General features: G+C 38.8%; 2 long non-coding RNA genes across 6 annotated transcripts in view; one reads left to right on the top strand and one right to left on the bottom strand.

Moving 5' to 3' along the window:
• LOC125752057 (uncharacterized) overlaps positions 1–17,433 on the bottom strand; it is a 101,583-nt gene that overhangs the window by 16,292 nt on the left and 67,858 nt on the right. For all 4 annotated transcript variants that reach the window (XR_007413366.1, XR_003147247.3, XR_003147248.3 and 1 more), the window contains one exon: positions 250–388. This is a non-coding gene — a long non-coding RNA (uncharacterized LOC125752057). The remainder of the gene's footprint in view (positions 1–249; positions 389–17,433) is intronic.
• LOC112677886 (uncharacterized) overlaps positions 1–17,433 on the top strand; it is a 142,879-nt gene that overhangs the window by 57,977 nt on the left and 67,469 nt on the right. The window lies entirely within an intron of this gene.

Raw genomic sequence — 17,433 nt, 5'->3', positions numbered from 1 at the left:
TCATATAAAAATCTAGATTTCCAGCATCTCTTGAAAAACTAAAGCTCTGACCACACTGAGCCCACATTCTTGCAGGGCAACTGCTGAAGGTGCTGAGAAGCAGCTGCCCCTCCTAGTGGAGGAGAGCATACCTATTTCAGCTATCCCTGCCCCACACTCCCATTTTTCTTACCTTGGTCAATCTCATTTGTTATTCTTGTGCCCTGGAGAGGCATTTGAGTTTTCTTTTAGTTTAAAAACAATTCTTACCCAACATTTCAAGGCCAAAGCTGTACTTTTTATAGGTGATGGTGGTAGTAACAAAGGTGAAGGTAGGTAGGTGGTTGCCTCTTGCTGGAGAAGGTGGGAGAGCATCTTGTGGCTTCTCCTTTTTGTCTCCTGGTTATGTCTGAAATTCAAACAAATTCTACATCTACAGGATAAATTTCCTTTCATACCTCCCATATCTATTCTGCATCTTATTTATATACATTTGGCCATATTCTTATGAACTGATAAAACTGACTTTATTATGCTAAGAAAGTACCTCTTCTCTCTTTGCTTTTACACATCACTTAAAGGCAAAGAGAGCCTGCTAAGCCCAAAATCACTTAATCCCTTGGGTTCCCTTTGGGCCTAGGTTTTTCTTTGCATTTGACCCAAACACAATGACATTGTAAACATTTTCTCACATCATTAAAATTATTCAGGAAAATAAATTTAGTGGCTGAACAATGTTCTATTATATGGGTATATCACATTTTCCTGAACTTTTCTAATGGATAAGGGCTCAGTGAGAGCCAGGTCCAGTGGGAAAACATATCCTATATCCTTTATGGAGAAGAGAGGAGACAGGAGGCAGTGAGGACAGACTACCAATAAAGAGATTCTAGAATTGCTTACTTTAAGAGGCAGAAGTCTAAGATGAGCAGATAGTACAAAAACTAGAGTTCCCAAATCAACAGGTTAGATGATAAATGTCTGTCATAAATCTGCAAGGGGGAAGGAAGCAGATGACCAAGGAATGAGGAAGCCAGGAATGTAAAGTAAAACTACACTAATCACTGAACAGGGGTGCAGTCATAATTTGCATTTTTTTGGTTTTGTTTTGTTTTTCTTTTTAAATGATTCCCATTCCTGCTAGTTCAATTTCAGGGAGTTGATGCAGGGTATACAATAATTTATCCATTTTCCTAAAGTTGACATTTAGGTGTTCCCAATTTTCCACTTTTATAAATAACGTTGTGATGAAGATCTCAGTATATAGAACTGTGTATTTTGAGTCATCACTTTAAGATAGATTTGTAACAATGGAGTATTTATTCTAAGAATTTTGGGATAAGGGCACCTGGCTGGCTCAGTAAGTGGAGTGTGTGACTCTTGATTTGGGGGTTGTAGGTTTGAACCCCACATTGGGTATAGAAATTACTTAAAATCTTGAAAGAGAAAAGATTATTGGGATATATTGTTAAAATGTTTCCATAAAGGTTGCTCACATTTATACTCCAATCAACAGTGTTTCATATTTTCTGCTTTGGCTTTTCCAAATTAACTTGGTCTACTCACATAAATCTTTTAGTGAAGAGCTGCCACTGGCATCTATACTCCATATCTGGAATTTTTCTAGGCCATTGGCTTTCAAATTTTTTTGACCGTGACCCACAGTGAGAAGTAAATTTTACAAAGTAACTCAACACATACACAGGTATATGTGTGTATATATATACCTGAAACACATGTTTTACTGAACATTTGCCCTTCCTCTATGTGATATACTCTGGTAAATCCTTTCTCCTCTAATTTAATTTTTAAAATAAGCTCATCATGACCAATGGGTCATAGGTCATTACTCTCACTTTGAAAAATATCACTGTAGGACAATTTCTGTTGCGCAACTTGACTTCCTAGAACTTTAGCCTCTCTCTTTTCTCTACTCATTTAGGCCCCAGACTTCCATTCTTTAACAATCCCTTTAAATTAATGAGCTGTTGTGGATTTGCTCCCCTGGATTTGACCATTCTAAGGCATGACTTCGGACTGCACCCCCTGTCTTGGGCACCCAGCTCCTATTGTATCCCATCCAGCTCCCTTGGGACCTGTCCTGGGCTGGCATGATCTCTTCATGGTCTCCTCTCAACAGAGATGGGACATTTGAGAGGGAATAAGAGTTCTTGTCACACTGTACACAGCACTGTACGTCATCACTAAAAAAGAAAGATCTTGCCTAGACCTCTCTAGCCCCAGATATTTACATGTGGACACTCTCATTACCTTTAGTCTCTGTAAATGTCACCTCCCCAGAGATATCCTTCCTGACTATGGCATCTCAAATAGAATCCTGGCCATTCTCTGTCCCTTCACCTTGCTCTGGATTTTCTTTATAGCTTTTATTTTTTTAAAGATTATTTACTTATTTATTATGAAAGACACAGAGAGATAGGCAGAGACACGAGCAGAGGGATAAGCAGGCTCCCTCTGGGGAGCCCGATGTGGGACTTGATCCCAGGTCCACGGGATCACGACCTGAGCCAAAGGCAGATGCTCAACTGAGTCACCCAGGTGCCCCTCTTTTTAGCTTTTACTAAAGGTCTGGCTACATCTTGTTTGAAATCCTAGGATATATAAAAGCAAGGAGAGATTTAGAGGCCAAATCTAGTTTGACCCCCTAATTTTATAGGGAAGAAATGCAAGCTCAGAGAGGTAAGAAAATATTTCATACTTATTTGTGGCAAAGCTGAACTAGAAACCAGATCCTTGGATACTTGTCGGTTCTTTACTGGCTTATGATACTGTCCATGCTGTGGTCTTTATGATGAGATTATTGATAAGATAATTTTTGTCTTATAATAAGCTCTGGATGCCATTAAACTCAGTAGTAAATTGTAGTGTGAAAATGTTCCAATGTTTCTCACTAGAAGCATAAATTGCTTAGTCCAAAGGGCTTTATCCTCAACAAACAGAATTTTCAGCACCAAGTTCCTTACTCCTTGGTCATCTGCTCCCCTGACCTTCCTTTAAAAGGTTTTATTTTACACTGAAGAAAACTGAGGCATAGAAAGGTAAGTAACATAGATACCATCCCAATTGAACTAAACTACAGTATCAAAGAGAAAGTGTTAAGAACAGAGATCTGGAAGACTGAGGTTGGTAGCCAGAATAGACTTGAGTTTAAGGCACCAATAAGATACACGGTTTTTAAAATTTTTATTTATTTTTTAATTTTTAAATTAAAAAAATCTTTTATTTATTCATCCATGAGAGACACAGAGAAAAGGCAGAGACATGGGCAGAGGGAGAAGAAGGCTCCTCGGAGGGAGCCTGTTGCAGAACTCGATCCTAGAACTCTGGAATCATGCCCTGAGCTGAAGGCAGATGCTCAACCTCTGAGCCACCCAGGCATCCCAAGATACAGGGTTTAATGACAAATAGAATCAAAAGAAGGGGATAAGGCTTATGTCACAGGATTTTATGAAGGAGAGAGAGGGTCAACACAGTAGCACAAATAGGATACAATTGTTAGTTCTGGGAAGAATCTTCCAGACTAGAAGGTAAAGGTTGGCTGGACACCCAGTCCTCTGGTGGCAATTTTGTGCCTGCAGCAGCTAAGTCTTTTGGGGGGTTTTAGAAGCTCTTCCATGTAGTACGTCTCTACCAAACACCTCCTACTTTCCCCAAATACAAAAATGTCAGTGATTGGTAGAAATTTTTATTTTTTACTATTTTACTTTTGTCAGTCCTGAATCTATTCACTATCTCTTGGCAATGACATATATTTTTCTTTTGGGGGAATGACTTCTCTCTCACTGGTAGCATTCTGGTGGGAGCTGTTAACCAAGATACCCTGAGCACCGCTGGTCAGTGGGAGGGAGTAAGACCTGAGTGAACCTAAATGAGTGTTCCTCCAGGAACCTGAGTTTTGATCAGTGTTCAAAGAGATTGGAAATAGTTGGGGCTCACTTATTTCAGTGGCAACACTTTGTCTAGACTTTTGTAATATTCTTGCTTTAGAGGCCATGAAGTAGCCTCGTTTTTTGTCCTCTGCTGGGCCTGGTCTCCAGCCTTACCTTTGATTTTGTGAACTTTCCATATCTTTCTAGTAATTTTTCTTCTTTCTTCTTCTTCTTCTTCTTCTTCTTCTTCTTCTTCTTCTTCTTCTTCTTCTTCTTTCTTCTTCTTCTTCTTCTTCTTCTTCTTCTTCTTCTTCTTTCTTTCTTCTTCTTCTTCTTCTTCTTCTTTCTTCTTCTTCTTCTTCTTCTTCTTCTTCTTCTTCTTCTTCTTCTTCTTCTTCTTATCTCTTCTTCTTCTTCTTCTTCTTCTTTTCTCCTCCTTCTTCTCCTTCTCCTCCTTCTCCTCTTCTTCTTCTTCTTCTTCTTCTTCTTCTTCTTCTTCTTCTTCTTCTTCTCTCCTCCTCCTCCTTCTTTCTTCTTTCTTCTCCTTCTCCTTCTTCTTCTTCCTCTTCTTTGCTTAAGTTAGCCAGAGTAGATTTCTGACACTGACATCCAAGAACCTGAATTAGTGCAGTGGGCAGTCTGACCAGAGAATTCTAACCACCTCTTATTTTTTATTTTATTTTTATTATTTTTAGAAGTTTTTATTTAAATTCCAGTTAGTTAACATACAGTGTAATATGAGTTCAGGTATACAGTTTAGTGATTCAACACCTACATATGACACCTAGTGCACATCACAAGTATACTGCTTAATCCCCACCACTGGGGATCCCTGGGTGGCTCAGCAGTTAAGCACCTGCCTTTGGCCCAGGGCTTGGTTCTGGAGTCTTGGGATTGAGTCCCACGTCAGGCTCCCTGCATGGAGCCTGCTTCTCCCTCCGCCTGTGTCTCTGCCCCACCCCTCTCTCTCTCTCTGTGTCTCTCATGAATAAATAAATAAAATCTTAAAAAAATCCCCACCACCTATTTAACCCATTCCCCCCCGCCACTTCCCCTCTGGTAACCATCAGTTTGTTCTCTGTAGTTGTGTCTGTTTCTTGGTTTGCCTTTCTCTTTTTTCCCCCCTGTGATCATTTGTTTTGTTTCTTAAATTCCACATATGAGTGAAATCATATGCTATTTGTCTTTTTCTGACTGACTTATTTTGCTTAGCATAATGCTCTTAGCATAATAGCTCCAGCCATGTCATTGCAAATGGCAAGATTTCATTCTTATTTATGGCTGAGTAATACCTGCAAGTCAATCAATGTGATATACCACATTAATAAAAGAAAGGGTAAAAAAAAAAAAGAAAAGAAAAGAAAAAAGAAAGGGTAGAAATCATATGATCCTTTCAATAGGTGCAGAAAAAGCATTTGACAAAGTACAACATCCATTCGTGATAATAAGCCCCAACAGAGTAGGGTTAGATGGAACGTACCTCAACATAATAAAGGTCATATACAAAAAAATCCCCACAGCTAATGTTATTCTCAATGGGGAAAACTGAGAGCTTTTCCTCTACGGTCAGGAACAACAGAGATGTCCTCTCTGACCACTGTTATTTAACATAGTACTGGAAGTCCTAGCCACAGCAATCTGACAACAAAAAGAAACAAAGGCATCCAAATCGGCAAGGAAGAAGTAAAACTTTCCGTATTTGCAGAAGACTCTATACTCTATATAGAAAACCTGAAAGACTCCACCAAAAAATTGCTAGAACTTATATATGGATTCAATAAAGTTGCAGGATACAAAATCAACATACAGAAATATGTTGCATTTCTATACACCAATCAAGCAGCAGAAACAGAAATCAAGGAATCAGTCTCATTTACAATTGCACCAAAAACCATAATAGGGTACCTAGGAATAAACCTAACCGCAGAGGAAGGGATCTGAAAACTATACAATACTGATGAAAGAAACTGGAGATGACATTCCATGCTCATGGATTAGAAGAAAAATATTGATAAAATATCTACACTACCCAAAGCAATGTACACATTTAATGCAATCCCTATCAAAATACCAACAACATTTTTCACAGAGCTAGAACAATCTTAATTTTATATGGAACCACAAAAGACCCTGAATAGCCAAACAAACCTTGAAACGGAAAAACCAACTGCCTCTTTCTACCAAAACTGTACTATGGGGCACATCAATAAACATTTGTTCATCTACAACCTGCCAGGTGATATGCAGGGGTTTTCATCTGTGTTATCTAATTTGACCCTTATAATAATAACACAAGATAGATAGAAATATTTTTTTTCCAATTTTAAAACTGTAGTAAAATACACACAATATCAAATTTACTATTGTAACCATTTCTTAAGTGTACAGTTCAGTGGTTTTTAAGTACACTCATATTTTGTAACCATCGCCACCATCTATTCCAAAATTGTAAAATTGTTTCTTCTTGCAAAACTGAAACTCTATACCCTTTAAACAATAACTCCTTAGTATCCTGTCCCCCAGCTCCCGGGAACCACCATTCTACCTTTTGTCTTTATTATATTGACTACTCTAAGTACCTCATATAAGTGGAATCATATGGTATTTGTCTTCTTCTGACTGGCTTATTTAGCATAATGTTCTCAAAGCTCATCCATATTGCAAATATGTGTCAGAATTTCCCTCCTTTCTAAGGCTGGATAATATTCCATTGCACATATATACCACATTTTGCTTATCCATTAATCCATCATAGGTACTTGGGTTGCTTCTATGTTTTAATTATTATAAATAATGCTGTTGTAACCATGTGTATACATACACCTCTTAGAGATCTGTTTTCGATTCTTTCTTTTTAAGATTATTTATTTCTTTATTCATGAGAGAGAGAGAGAGGCAGAGATATAGAGCGCAGGGAGCCTGATGTGGGACTCAATCCGAGGACCCTGGGATCACAACCTGAGCCAAAGGCAGATGCTCAACCACTGAGCCACCCAGGCATCCCTGTTTTCAATTCTTTTCAGTATATATTCAGAAATTGAGTAGCTGGGTCATATGGTAATTTTGAAATTTTTGAGGAATTGCTATACTGTTTTCCACAGTGTTTGAACCATTTTATATTCCCACCAACAGTGCAGAAGAGTTCCAGTTTTCAATGTCCTGATCAATACTTGTATTCTGGTTTTGTAATAGTAGCCATCCTAATGGATATGAAGTGGCAGTTGTTATTTAATTTTAGATGCAAATACTGAGGGTATGTAAATTGCACAAGGTCAGATATCTTGTAAATAGCAGAGTTGGGATTTGAATCCATGTCCAGTGGCATTTCAATATATCTATTTGTCCTTTTTCCTCAACTATACTACTTTTGCTAGAAAACCAAAGGTATTCAATAGAGCTAAATTTGTCCTTTTAAAAAATCTATCAGCAATTAGGAAGACTTAGGAGCCAAAAAATTATTCTTAGTCAATATCATAGAAAGCATGTACCTGAACTATAATAGATTCCTGAAAGATTTATGTTGTTATAGTGCTTCATGATCATAGAGACTAACAATTCAACTTTCTCATCTTATAGATAAGAAAACAGAAGCCAGCTTTCCGTGTTGTCAAGTGTTACTGAAATTACAACTTGCCAATAGTCAGGTTTAGCTTCAAATCAATTTAGTTTAGTCACAAGACAGGTGGGACTGTGTAAATTTATAGAGCTCAATTAAAATCATAGAGCGAAAAGGGACCTCCAGGTCTCTTATAATAATGTATCCAACTACCTCTATCACAGCCAGTTTAAACAGTATCAGCAGGATGTTTTTTACTTTATAGCCTACTAAGAAGGCAATTCAATCACTTTCATTGTGAAGCACTACAGCATTTTTTATACCTCTTTCTAGTAACATTTTTACATGTAAAACGTGGAGCACTTTATACATCTGTTTAAAAATCTAATATATTCTATTTAGAGGTGTTTAAAATTGTTATTTGAAAATTTGAGGGAATCTTAAAAGTAAACGGAAGTATTACTAGGCAACTGAAAGGGTTATAATAAGTAACCTCAAGTACTATTTTCACAATTAGAAATAACAGCCCTAGGTTTCAAAAGTCAATAACTAGGGTGGAAGATGGTTGTGTGAAGGGAATATTTTCTCCAACCTGAGAAAAGAACAGTTGTAAGAGGTCTGCACAATAGCAACATGTTAGACTCATTTTAGAAGTTTTCACAACTCAGGGCAGCCCGGATGGCTCAGCGATTTAGCGCCTGCTTTCCGCCTGGGGTGTGATCCTGGGGTCCCGGGGTCAAGTCCCATGTCGGGCTCCCTGCATGGAGCCTGCTTCTCCCTCTACCTGTGTCTCTCCCTCTCTCTGTGTCTCTCATGAATGAATGAATAAATAAATAAATAAAATATTAAAAAAAAGTTTCCACAACTCAGTTCAACATAGCAAATGTTTACTGGAACCCTCTTTTATTTATGAGCTACTGAACAATACAGAGACAGCCAGGTATAATTCCTGACTTCAAGGAATTTGCAAACTAGATAGAGAGATAACATAGGTATACAAATACCTCTAAAAGGTATCAAGTAAAAAGTGCTATGAGGTCCACAGAAATGCACTGTGTAGGTAGGGCAAGGCTCTACCTGGTTGGGGGAATCAGGGAAAGCTGGTGAGCTGTTTTGAAAGATGAGTATGATTTTGAGAGGCAGGGATAGGGGAAAGGTTATGTATCCAGGAAGTATGGTATAAATAGAAGCCTACAGAAGAGTAATTTCTCTATATAAACTTTCTGTTTCAAGTCTTACACATACATTAGGACCTGAACTCTCCTCTTTGGAATCTGCCCCCCTTCAGTTCTTATATGAAAGACTTGAAAGTTTTATATGAAAGACTTATATGCAAATATTTAAAATGGTTGTGTTTAAAGGATGAGATTATTGGTAAATTTATTCTCTTCCTTATGTTTTTATTTTTAATTTTTTTTCTTTTTCCTTATGTTTTTAAAGATTTATTTATTTATTTTAGAGAAAGAGAAATATGTAGGGAAAGCACGTGCATAAGTGGGGGTTGGGGCAGAGTTATCCCTCTGCCTTCCAGTGGGTTCTGTGGTGAGTGGAGAGCCCCACTCGGGACTTGATCTCATAACCACTGAGATCATGACCTGGGCTGGAACCAAGAGTCAGACACTCAACCAACTGAGCCAACCAGGCACCTCTCTCTTTCTTATAACTTTTTTCCTTTGGAAATGTGATTATATAACAGAAAAATTATTTTCTTAAAAAGATACTGTACACACCTCCCAAAGCCAGTTCAGATTTTTGTTTCACATAACTATTCCTGACTAGTTAATAAATGTTAATGTGAACTCTTGATTAAAGATATGTATAAATGTGTGTGTATCATATAGGAGTTCTGTCCACTGTAAAAGCTTAGAAGCAAGAATGCCTCAGTAGCAATGAGCACACCTAGTACACGATGTTGCACACATATCATTTTCCACTAAATCAAGCCAAGGCTCTTTGAAGAAGATCCGGGGCAGAGGAATATAACTTAACCTAGGTGAGCCTAGGACATCCCATAGTTTCAGAAAGAAAGGACATCCTCCAAGACTCCTATTGGGGAGTCAGCTTGAAGGAGCACCCAATGACTAAATTTGAGCCAATGTGGGTATGAAGAAGAAAAAGTGAAGAGAGAAGAGAAGGGAAAAAAGAGAGAGAGAGAAAGAAGAAGGAGGAAGACAAGGAGGAGGAGGATGAAGATGGGGAGGGCAAGGAGGACAAAGAGGACAAGGAGAGGACAAAATAAAAACGAGTATTAGCTGCCTTACTCTTTTGGTAGTGACTCTTGGACAGTTGGTATATAAAGGAAAGGAACTAAACATTTATCCCGTCTTTTCAGGAAGGACTGTAGTTTTTCCTTGGTTGAGGAGGGAAAGACTTCCTCCTTCCTGCAGAACACTAGATAATAAATGTTTTAGATTGAACTCTATGAAATTGTCGAAATTGTTGATAATCCAACTATTTTTAACCTGCAAAATTTCACCTGGTTCAACGAAATATGGAAAGAAAGAATAGAAAAATCAACGTTTTGCAACCTCCAGTGAAATGAAGAGTCAGACCAGAATCATCAATGGATGCTAAGACTATTACATGAAAAGTTGTAGGGGTAAAAGATCATTCCCCCATGCCAAAGAGTCTGCCCTTGGATTGGATTACTTGCTTATTTAAAAGTAAAAACATCCTTCTGCATCTCAGTGGGGAAAACTGGCTGTTAACACTTTAACCAAGTGGTATGCCTTAGCTTTACTAATGGTGAGATAAGTTAACACATTGTTTCTCCTGATGTGACACAATCTGAAATTCACTGCATGACCTATGAAGCATTCTAGGCAAAAAGGTTTAAGCTCTGTGTTGGTTATTTTCCATTTGCCTTTCCATTTGATGCCTTTCTTCCTTCTGCTCTCTGTCCCTGGAGATGCTGCTCTGCACAATGAATCAGCCAGTCTCCCTCCCATTTTAGCTTCTAATTAGATTTGGCCAATGGGAAGGTTCTGGGAGAAGTCTGAAGGAGGACAGAGAGAGATTTGGGGTATTTATTCCCTCCCATCTCACTCCCTCCATGGGTGCAATTTTAGTTGGCTCCTGTGGCAGGTCCCTCTTCCAAAGCTCCCCTCCCCTATTGCTGCTTTAGGCCTGGGGTGGTAGTCTCCACGCGCTTCACCCGCCCCTCCCGGGGCTGTTCCCTATGTCTGCCCACTCGGCTGTAAATAGTTCCTTCACTTAACTCCCTTCAGTTAAACCTTTTGAGTGTGGCCATCTGCTTCTGGGGAGGACTTTGATTCCCTGTATATCTAATCAGGCCTTTATTTTAAAAAGACAACAAGGCTAGAAAAACAAGTTAAACAACACCTTGAGATAACAATCAGACATATCCAGAATTTGGCACTGTTTACAAGGCAGTTGGTCTGGTGTCTTCAGAGGTCAACATCATTTTTTAAAAAAGAAGGAAAAACCTGCCAGATTAAAATAAGCAAAGGAGACCTAACTACTGAATGTAACGTATGAACTCGGTTTGCAAAAACCAGCTATCATATTTTAGGGGGAAAATTTTAATATTGACTAGATTTTAGATGCTATTAGAAAATTTTTGTCAATATTCTTATATGTGATAAAGGCATTGTGGTTTTCAGCCACATGTCCTTTTTAAAGAGGAGCACACAGAAGGAGTTAGGGTGAAGTGTTATAATGGCTGTGACTTCCTTTCAAATGTATGGCAAAATATTTAGATAGCTAGATAATATAGCAGAATATTAACCATGGTTACATCTAACTGATGGAGATTTGGTGTTCATTGTATCACTCTTTTAACTTTTCTTTATGTTTGAAAATTACATAATCAAATAGTGGAAAACATTAATAAGGAAAACAAAATTTCTAATCACTTGTTCAGAATGATTTCTCCTTTTTCCAAATGTCTGTAGCTTTTCTTTTCTTTTTTAAATTATTATTATTTATTTATTTATTTATTTATTTATTTATTCATTCATGAGAGACACAGAGAGAGGCAGAGACACAGGCAGAGGGAGAATCAGGCTCCATGCAGGAGCCCGATGTGGGACTCGATCCTGGGACCCTGGGATCACGCCCTGAGCCGAAGGCAGGTGCTAAACCGCTGAGCCACCCAGGCGTCCCTGTAGCTTTTCTATAGTGCTCCTTTGCTTCCTGTATAAGCCCCTGCAACCCAATTGTCAGCTCTTTGAAGTTAAGGATTGAACTCTGAGCATCTTTTTAAAGTCTACAGAGGCTTGTATAAAAGTTTAATATATTTAAGCCCAACTTGTTATGCAAAACATAGGCATATGTGGTCAGAAGTTTTTGATTTCTATTTTTATTAATGTAGAGGAAAAGGCACAAGAAGTTGGATGGGATGCAGAGAAGATCAATCCAGATACTTAAAATTAGCAGATAGCAGGCTTGATGAGGTCCTTTCCCAGGGGCAATGAAAGCCACAGGGAAGACAGACAGCATGGAATCTGATACTTCACAATGTCATTGAAAGTTTCGCAAACTTAGACAAACTTTTGGAAGGACTGAGTCCTCCCAAAAAAGAAAAAAAGATTTGGGTGAGTTCAAACTTATAGTCTACTCAAACCAGAGAGAAAACCAAGATTAGGTTAAGTCTGAATTGAGAAAAGTTAATTTTGAGTGAACTGCTTAACAAGATTTAACTCGGTTTAAATTGCATGTCAAAACTTAAAAATTAATGTAATTCTCTTCCTGGCTAGCATTTAATCTTTTTGAATATGAGTTTCTTTATAGAAAAAGCATTACTGAATGGAAACAGGACAATTCTTATTGATAGCGCTTGAACAAAGCCAGATTTTTGGAACCACATGGGTAAACTGTAGGCTTAGAACCTATGGAAAAATGATCCTTAGTGATGGCTGTTGTTTTTCTTTTTCTTCTTCTAGTGAGGTAGTTTTGCATGCATCTCAGGCTGTCATATACCACATGTCCTGTAAACCTGCTGGAACCTCCATGATGGGCCAAAGCAGAGAGATAAGCTCTCAATCAGCTAGATGGATAGATGGATGGTGTGTGTGTGTGTGTGTGTGTGTGACAAGTCTTGTTGAAGACCCTCCCAAAGGCTATCTTGCACCTTATTTCTAGCTAAGAGAATACTGATTTTTCAGGTATTGGTGCCCCAAAATGCTTCAGAGGAATTATCAAAATCCTATCCATTTGCTAATCTTTGGTTGAAACATGGGCATGTGACACAATTGGGCCAAGGAGGCAGGAGTTGGGGATCTTCTGTGAGGCTTCTAGAAATCTTTGTTCCTCAAAAAAGATGTATTTGAGAAATAGACCCTGTCTCTAGATATTACTGTGTAAGGATGTGATGGTATTAACCTGCTCTCCAGAAACAAAAAGCCCTGATTTGTAGTGTTTGCTTAGTTCTATTTCTGTGGTGTAAATTCTCTCATAATGGCTGCTTTCAGGCTACCAATAGCTCAACACATGGCTGGCAAATTTAGCAACTGGCTCTCAGGAGCCAACTCGAGCTTACTGCTAACTATATAGAGCTGCTCTATCCATCTTGTAAAAGGAGTAGGCAACATGGTAGGGATGGTTGAGCAGAAAGACAAGAAACTCTAGGTCCTTAGTGACACCTTGAGCCATGGAGTTAACCAAGCCTAGAATCTTCCCATCCATTGACTTCTTGTTACATAATAAATGTTCCTATTGTTTGAAGCATGTTAAATTGGTATTTGGGTATGGAGAATCTAGGGTTGATCCACCTGGTACAGATGTCCACGGGGTCCCATCTAGTGGAAGGCAGGGAACACAGCAGGGGCAAAATTGAGCAATGGATCATGGAAACACTAATTCAATTGTTGGTCAGGAAGAGGGGACCTTGGGGGAGGGCCATCAGGTTGAAACAGTACTCTGGCTGGTTGCTGGGAGGAACAGGATGGCTGAGGGCCAGCTGGGCTGTGAATGCCCTTGCCAAGCAGGCTGAAGTTCAGGGCAATGCTCCAGCAAGAGCAGGCACTGGAGTGCTAGTCAGGAAGCCAGGCAGAAGCCCAGGCCTGGAAAGGGCTGTCCTGTCAGGTTCTGCACAGCACAATGATTTGGGTTGGGGAGAAAGGGGCAAGCATAGAGAGAGGCAGTAGTGCAATTCCACACTTTGAGCTACTTGCTCATCAGAGGGGTGGGGAAACATCCAGCAAGGCAGAATCAGACTCTGACCAGCTGAGGGTGAAGGTTGGGGTTTTTCAGTCACTGCCATGAGTCAGGCTGAGAAATGCAGGAGGAACCAGAATGTTCTCCAAAGCTGCCTCAGCACATTTTTTTGGTGATGTTAAAGAAATGCTGCTGACATTCCTTCCTAGACCTTGAAAAGGGGCATCCCCATTCCACATATATTGTCATGATCTCTAGCGTCCTTGACTTATGTTTGGACTTATCCTTGTGCAGGGAGATTTGTTTGCCTGCCTGTGGCAGAAGCAATTTCATTCCTGTTGTGAAACACCCCTCACTTAAGTGCAGTGTCTCCTAGTATCCATGTGCTCCTTTCCTTTATTTCCTTTTCCCATCTGTCTAATGTATCCATGGACCCATTCTCCCTCAGCTCAATCCCATTCATCTGAGGACTTTTATAACTGACTTGTGTGGAGGAAGTAGGTTCAGAAAGAATGAAAGCTGATGTGTCAACAGCATTCTCTAGAGATGTTCAGAACATTACTTTCCTCTCTGATTTAGCTGGAAAGCCAATGGGCAGGAAACTTGGCTTCCTTTGCACTTTGTTACTGCTGGAAGTCATGGTTAGTCATTTTAATTTTATTCAGTAGGGTGAGTTGTCTGACAATGTCATTATCTGGGAGTAATTAAAGATGGGATCCAACAGGACAGAAAATCTTCAAAAGTAAAGTTCTGCCAAGTTCATCATCCTTTCCTACCTGTTTAGTAAAGCTTGGCTTGTTTAAGGAGCTCCTCCCAGCTAATTGAGATGCTTCAGAGAGTGAATAAAAGGAATGCTTTTCTGCAATGTAAAACCTATCAGGAGCAAAGTCAAAAGACCATTAAAAAAGGGGAAATATTTGTAACTCATTTAATAGAGAAGAGCTGATTCTATATAAAAAGGTCTCACGAACCAGTAAAAGACCAAGAGCCCAACAAAAAATACAAAAATAGAAAGTCCATAGAAAAGGGAATATAAATGTTTCTTTAAGATATTAAAAGATAGCTAGCTTCATAATAAGAAACAGAAGTTCAATTTATATCAACACTCATTTTTCATGTAACAGATTGGCAATGATAAAATAAACAACATGCTGTGTTGGTAACAGTATGAGGAAACGGGTGCTCTCATAGGTGACTAGTAGGAAAATAAGTTGGTACAATCTAATGAAGGGTTATTTGTAAATACCTCTCAAAATTACATATATATATTCTTTGATGAGTCAAAGCCAGTTCTAGGAATTTACCCTGCAGATGTATTCATGCATGTAGGTAATAAGTTCACAAGGTTATACATTGTAGCATTGCTTTAACATCAGAAGGTTGAAAATAATCCAGACATCTATCAATAAGGGATTATTTAAGTAAATTATAGCATATCAGTATAATGGAATATGATATAGCCATAAAAATGAAGATATTCTTTATGTACATACATTGAAAGATCTATATTTTGTTAAAAGACAAAAATTAAAGTGCAGCAAACTGAAAAAAAAAAGAGGAGAGAAAGAATACTTACACTAGATATGTATGTATTTGCTTGTGTGTATGTCATGTATACATGTCCAGGAGGATATGTAAGAAATTGATAATATGTAGTATGTTGGTGGAGAGAATTTGGGTGCCTGGGGGATTGAGTGGGAGAGAGAATTTTTCACTTTTTACTTTGTACCCCCTTTTGTTGTTTTTGGAAATGTACTACCAATCCAAATTAATAAATAAAAACATTTTAAATAAGAATGTGCTCTGACACAGATTAAATCTGAAATGATCTACATTTACCCAACCTGTACTATAACCTCCAACTCTCCTCTCAGCCTCTTTCATTATTGAATATAGTGGCCATCCATCCACCATTTAATGTATTTCCTTTGTTCCTCTAAGTACCATACATTTTCCTCTCTCTGTTCTGACTTCAGTTTGTCTCCTGATTTCTCCTGTTGTTATCAGCTAACAACCTTTCTGGCTATCATTATCTTTTTCTGTGTGCCATATGTTTTGGAGGGGGGAATCTCCTCAATCCTTGCTTCAACACCTCCCCCTCTAGAGAACAGAAAATAAAGTTGTGGTTGGGAGTTACGGAGGAAGCTAGCTATCTTTGTGGGGAACCAGACCACTGACAGATCAGGGATTAGCAACCTATGCCATGTACATTGCTAAGGGTGGGTGATGTTATTATTTAAGAGATGGAATTGTAGAGAGGCATTACTATACGCATGGAAGAGAAAGAGAGTCTGCCCGATGGAGAATGAAGTAGTAAAAATGGAAAGTTTGGGTTCAGATTCTGACTCTGCCTCTTACTGGATATGTGACTTTAGGCAAGTTTTCTCAGCCTTAGTTTTCTCCTTTATAAAATGGGTCCTATAATGGTTAACATGGTTAATAGTGCTTTTAGTTCACCAAAATCCATTCTTGTTTTCTTTTGTAGGAATAGACATGTATTAGCTGAGCACATGACTACTAACATAATTTGTATAATTATACGAATATGACCTTACTGTTAAATATGGCCAGGGACTAATTCCCTGCCAGTGGAATGTGAGAAGTGTTGTGTGACACATTGGCTCTGGGACATGCTTTCCATGCTCTTTCCCTACAAGCTTGAATCCAGAGCACCCTAAGCTTGACCAGGGAGATGAGGACAAGAGTTATAGGAGTGACAGAGCAATGACATGGAAAGAACCTGGGTCTTTAAATGAACATGAGGAGCAGAGCTGCCTGCCTACCTGGAACACCTGCCCACTGTTATAAGAGAGATAAATGAACTTTGACTTCTTTAAGCCACTTATTATTGTTGGGTCTTTTTGTTATGACAGCCTAGCCTTACCCTAATCAATTTACACTAGTTTACACTCTATGTCACAAGTAGTAGAACATTCAACTCAAACTAGGTAAATAAGTAGATGGTATATATTTGACTCCCACACAGTAGAAAATTTAAGAAGTAGAGGAAACTTTAGGGTTGTTTGGTTCAGTATTCAATGACATCATCAAATAATTGATTTCTTCCTATTACTTTGCTCTGTCTTTTTTGGAGTCAACTTTACCCTATGGCTATGGAAATTCCAAGCTTCACCTTACCTCATCACACCTTCTAGGAGGAGGCAGAGAGAGAGAGAGAAAGAGTACACAAGTAAGAATCTTTTCAACATCCCCAGCAAACTTCTTACTGACCCAATTTTGCTCACATGTCTTCTATGAACTGAGACCAGAGAATGGGCTTCAACAGATCAGCTTAAGCCCAATCCACTTTTCCCACTTATAGCAGCAGGGCAGGGCAGCTTCTCTAGAACATAAGGATTATGTGGAGGAGGTGTGGGTACCTGAATAGAAATTGGAATGGTTATCAAGATAAGAAGGACTAGATGTTGAGGAAGTACCACCTTCTCCATCAAGGGATGTAAGGATTATTTTAAGGATTAAATTGAATGAGATAATATATATGAGGCCTTGTCAAATTGTGTAACACATCTGGCTCTGGAACATAAAATTCCTCCATGTTCTTTCCACTTCCTATAAGCTTGAACCCAGAATATTTATGCCTAGAACTTAGGAGATGGTCAATAATTGTGAATTACTCTTCTTTCCTAAATCTAGTTAGCTGTGCTGCAAAGTGGCAAGAGGCTAGAGAATACTCCCTCTTTCAAGTATCTTAGGGCTGTGTATTTGGAGGACCAGTGAAACAGGACTGTGATGTGCTCAAAGAAACTGCCTCTCAGTTTCAAGTTATCTGTCACCATAGCAACTCTTGGTGGGAGTGACCCAATGTTGGCACCACCACCTCACACTCAGAGCAAATACCAGAAGGCTTGAAACCACCCTTTCAAAGGCTCC

This window comes from Canis lupus, chromosome 10, assembly GCF_003254725.2.
Source record: "Canis lupus dingo isolate Sandy chromosome 10, ASM325472v2, whole genome shotgun sequence".
NCBI classification, from domain to species: domain Eukaryota; kingdom Metazoa; phylum Chordata; class Mammalia; order Carnivora; family Canidae; genus Canis; species Canis lupus.
This window is presented reverse-complemented; position numbering and strand designations above follow the sequence as displayed.